This window comes from Podarcis tiliguerta, assembly GCF_965153285.1.
Source record: "Podarcis tiliguerta genome assembly, chromosome: 3".
Classification (NCBI taxonomy): Eukaryota; Metazoa; Chordata; class Lepidosauria; order Squamata; family Lacertidae; genus Podarcis; species Podarcis tiliguerta.
The window spans coordinates 116,410,436-116,415,485 of NC_139536.1; the positions used below are offsets into that span (position 1 = coordinate 116,410,436).

Here is a 5,050-nt window from a genome sequence, read left to right on the forward strand (position 1 = left end):
TAAGATTGTCTTCCACAAACATGGTTTTAACAATGAGTCCGTAAGTGACTGTGGAGGCCAATTCTGGATTCACATGTCCTTCCGCAGGGGGGACATTGGTTTCTGGGCGGGAGTTAATCACAGTGTGGATTTGCCAAGTGTGCCTTCCTCTTAGCATATTTCTCCCTTGCATCCTGAGTTCGAGTGTCTTCAAAGCCCATGGCACCTTTGGTAAAGGCTGTTCTCCAACTGGAGCACTCGCAGGCCAGTGTTTCCCAGTTGTCAGTGTTTATGCTACATTTTTTTAGATTTGAGACAGTCTTTAATGCTTTTTTGTTGACCACCAGCATTACGCTTTCCACTTTTAAGTTCGGAATAGAGTAGTTGCTTTGGAAGACGATCATCAGGCATCCACACAACATGACCAGTCCAATGAGTTGATGTTGAAGAATCATTGCTTTGACACTGGTGATCTTTGCTTCTTCCAGTACACTGATAGTTTGCCTGTCTTTCCAAGTGATGTGCAAAATTTTTCGGAGACACCGTTGATGGAATCTTTCGAGGAGTTGGAGATAAGTGGTCCATGTTTCACAAGCATATAGTAAGGTTGGTAGTACAGTAGCTTTTTAAACAAGCATTTTGGTTTCCGTGTGAATGTCCCGGTCCTCAAACACTCTGCACTTCAATCGGGAGAAAGCCGCACTCGCAGAGCTCAGGCGATGCTGGATTTCAGCGTTAATGTTGGCCCTTGTGGAAAGATAACTGCCTAGGTAGGAAAGTAATCAACATTTTCCAACGTTACACCATTGAGTTTATTAACATTTAATATATTAACATGTCTTCACAGTTAGGTGTATAGGTGCTTCCTCCTCCTCCTCTCCCATTATTTACCAGCTTTCCCCCTCATCTGCCTCTGAGCTGTGACCCCCCTCAAACCCCTGTTGTAAATCTAAACTGTCTTCCTCTTCTCTGGAAGGGTCAAGCTGGGTAGGCGGTCTCCACCATTCCCCCTCTGCCCAGTCCCTGAACAAGTATGAGGCTTTGGGCAGGTGTGTTTTGCGACCAGGGAAAACACTTCTGATGTCTCACCAAATTCACACCATCCAATGTATGGCAATATGAATCCATCTAGCTGAGGCATTTTTGGTGTTTCTCTGTATTGTTGATGAAAGGTATAGTGATTCTGTTAGATCTCAAAGAAGACTCACTTGACTCATATCTGGAATGCTGGCATTTTTATGTGTTTATCCCACAATTGTGAAAGACAGTAAGAAAGAGCTTTGACACTAGACTGGGTTAAGCATATAATTAGTCCTAATCTTTCTTTGTGGACAAATCCAAATCTCATTTTGCACTTAACCTATCCTCATATGAGATTGGCTGATAACCTACTTCTTTTCTATTTTTGATATGGTTTATCTGTTTCAAGTGGATTTTATTTGGCAAAATTAACAGTTTAACTTGTTATCGCCTGCCCTAAGGTTTTGGCTTGGCTAGAAAGTTAACTAACTAACTAACTAACTAACTAACTAACTAACTAACCAGCCCTATTTATCAAGATTGGAAGTCTTATATGTTTCAAAGCTATGTTCTTTGGCTAATTTATTCAGGTTTTTAAAATCACTGTTGTTTATTTGATTTCTTACCCACCCTTCACCAAAAGGACCCCAAAATCAGATTCCAGTGGTACCTCGGGTTAAGTGCTTAATTCGTTCCAGAGGTCTATACTTAACCTGAAACTGTTCTTAACCTGAAGCACCACTTTAGCTAATGGGGCCTCCCACTGCCACTGTGCCGCCAGAGCACGATTTCTGTTCTCATCCTGAAGCAAAGTTCTTAACCTGAAGCCCTATTTCTGGGTTAGCGGAGTCTGTAACCTGAAGCGTATGTAACCCGAGGTACCACTGTACAACAATATAAAAATACAATATTAAAATCAGTTAAAACCATTTACAATCAAAAGAATAAGGTGGTTCTCCTTCCCTAACCACATCTGCAACAGCTGATTTTTGTGCAATTCATTTAGGGTTGTACACCCATCTCTGACTCAAGGGAATTGACACAGGAATCCAGTCCTTGTTACTCTTGCAAACAAAATCTGCTTGCCAATCATAAAATGATAAGGATTCTTTAAACACTGTATATATTTTTAACAACTTTGTCACAAGTTTCCACAGAGCAACAGTAGCCACACCCTGTGAAATGGTTTTGAGTGGCCAGCTAAATCAGGTGAGGGAAGCTGATGGGTCTCAAACCGTTGGTGAGCTAGGGACTTCCCCTGCATATACAGACATGCTCTTGTGGATTGAGTGGATGAGGCCAGTAGTGGATCCAATGGTCAAAAAGGTGGTTTTTGCATGCGTTGTAGAGGGAAGTGAGTGGCAGATGAGGCTTGTCAACCCGAGAAGGTAGCCCATCTAGGAGAAGGAAGAATCTGATCTGAAACTTCTGCTGCCTTGCAGGATATCCTTGGGAGAAGAAAAGACTCAGGAGTAAACCCTACACGGATCCAGAGTGGAGTCCCTAAGATGGTTTGAGGGTGCCTTGTACACCTCCTTCTGGCAACTCCTGCAGCCAAGCTGGTGCCAACTGCTTTCCTTTGGACCACATCAGTGAGGCCAAAAGGGAGATCTTGTCTGGTCAGCCTAGGACCACCAGACACACTGCCCAGGTTTGTGCCCCGGGCAGGTCACTTCAGTGCCTTTAACACAACCGTTTGACTTCACCATTGTCTCTCGAGACAGATGGATGCCAACAGCATGTCACAAGGTTCAGTGTCCAGGGAAATTATAACTTTGTCTAAGTCAAGACTGATGAGAAGTCATATTTTCTTTAAGAAGTATTGAAATGCTGGACTTTATTGGTCTGTCTGTTTCACCTATTTTTGTTAATTTCTGTTCTTGCAGGAATATTGACTTCCGTGCCACTTTGGCACAGCAGATGACGAGGAGTGTCTGGATGCACATTCTACTACTGTTCAGTAACTGTGACAGCAGGAAGTAAAAGATGTATGGTCAGCCATTCTACAGGGAGGCAAGAAAGGGCCAGTCAGCAGGTGGGATCGGGCAGAAGCGAACCAATGGTGGCTAGGCTGATTCAGATGGGGGAGTAGAAACAGCCTGAAAAACCCAAGTGCCAAAATCATGTGTTTTCAGATGGTGAAATTCCAAGCACCCTATAAAGAACTCCAAAGGAACCTCTCCAAGCCTCGGTGGGTGGGCAGCAAACTCCATGTGGCAAATGGGATTCCCATACAAGGAGAGAGATCTTGGGACAGAAACAACACACACAAAAACAACTACTTTGAGTGCACCGTTAACAGGTCGCTGAATATTCAAGCAGTGAGGTAGTAAAAAGTAAGCACAACATCAAGTACCATAATTCAATTTTGTTAATCTATCATGTTTAGAATATACAGTGTGTAGAGTTCCAGTTGCCCCACTGCAAAACGTATAAATTGTGTAACTAAAAAGGGTATGGAAAAGAGTATCAAAAATTAATATGAACATAAGTGGAGATCCTTCCTTATAAGGAAAGATTAAAAAGTTTGGTCCTTTTTAGGTTGCACATACACACACACGAGATTTATAAATAAGTGCTTTTAAGAAAGTGGATAGAAAGATATTTCTCTCCCCCCCCCCCAGTAGTAAAAATTGGGGTCACTCAAAGACATTGATTACTACTTCACTCAAGCCATAGTAAGGGATCTGCTATCATAAGATAATAGCTAATTCAGATGGGTTTCTTTAACAAAGGTTAATGAGACATTTAGTGGACAATATCTTTCATTTCCCCTTGGCTATCAACCACAATAGCTAAATAAACCTTCAGAATCACTCACTGTCAATTCTCGGGAAGAAACAACAACAACATTGCCTTCCAGACCTGCTTGTAGGCTCCCCAGATGCCTCTGTCTGGCAACTGTCTACATGAGGTCCTGAATGAGATAGATTTTTATAAAGCATGCAAGTGGTTGGCCAAGGTAAAGCCAAGACATGATGAGGGAAAAGATAACTGGACATCAGTGCAGTGGTATTCTTTTAACTTTCCTTCTTTGCACCCAAATGTTTAAAATGGATCAATTTTTCTAGGGTTCGGTATGTAAATACAGAATTAAAGGTGCCTGCTGTTCACATTTTCACTGGGCCCTTGAAACTTTGACAGATGCCCTATGCATTGGATTCCTCCCCCCACAAAAAAATCCTGATCAATATTTTTATTCAATAGTGAGCACTTTATGTGGCACAAATGCTTAATATGATTGTCTATTATAAAAACTTGATTTCTCATGGTACTTTCATCTGTGAAAATCAAATTTATCTATTATTAATCTGCATTTTGATATGGATATATAGTTTTCTTTCCAAATATGTTTTATACTAATCTTTCTGATCCTTTAATATGGGAGGCTGGCAATTTGTAATTTGGCTTTACATAGAAACGATCAATTGTCAGGCACATAGTGAATTGTCTTTGTCCTTCATTGTCACAGAGCATTATCTAATAAATTGAAGATAGCTGAACTAAGACTCTTCCTCCTTCTGCCGGTAAAAGCACATTATTGCTTTCTCAGTGCAGGATTTCTGTATAGCTTTCTTTTAGTCTTACTGAAGCTGGCATGCAATGAGCAATACATAATGATTTTGTGGTTAGGGTGCCTTTGTCTGATTTGATGGGTGAAATCCACAGTAATGCCTGCAATTAAAACAGTGAATGCCACCCACAGAAATACTCGTCTTTTCCATGGGGCTGAAACTTTAGTTGCTGACTCTTTGATGTACTATTTACAGTATTCTGTTGATATTTTAATGTTAAACTGAACGATACATCCATTTCCAGTAGCTTCGTTATGACCAGGAATGGTTGTAGACTTCCTGTTTCTGTTGCATCGTGGAAACACCACAAATATAAAAATACCACTTGGGTAGGTGTCAAGGGCTTTTGGTACCTGCAAAGTAGCTGCAAAGGCCCACAGACCCCTCAATGGGCAACTGCTGGCCCCTGGAGGCTCCTGGCCACTTCTACCTGTTTAGTTGTCCTCTCAGGAAGTAGTGAAAAGAGCAAAGCAGAG

The 5,050-nt window shown here is 41.5% G+C and overlaps 1 long non-coding RNA gene across 1 annotated transcript; it reads left to right on the plus strand.

The window, feature by feature from the left end:
• The first annotated feature begins 348 nt into the window (after positions 1-348).
• LOC310675133 lies at positions 349-4,502 on the plus strand. Its single transcript, XR_014509972.1, has 2 exons — positions 349-585; positions 2,442-4,502. It is a non-coding gene; the product is annotated as an uncharacterized lncRNA (long non-coding RNA).
• The last annotated feature ends 548 nt before the right edge of the window (positions 4,503-5,050 follow it).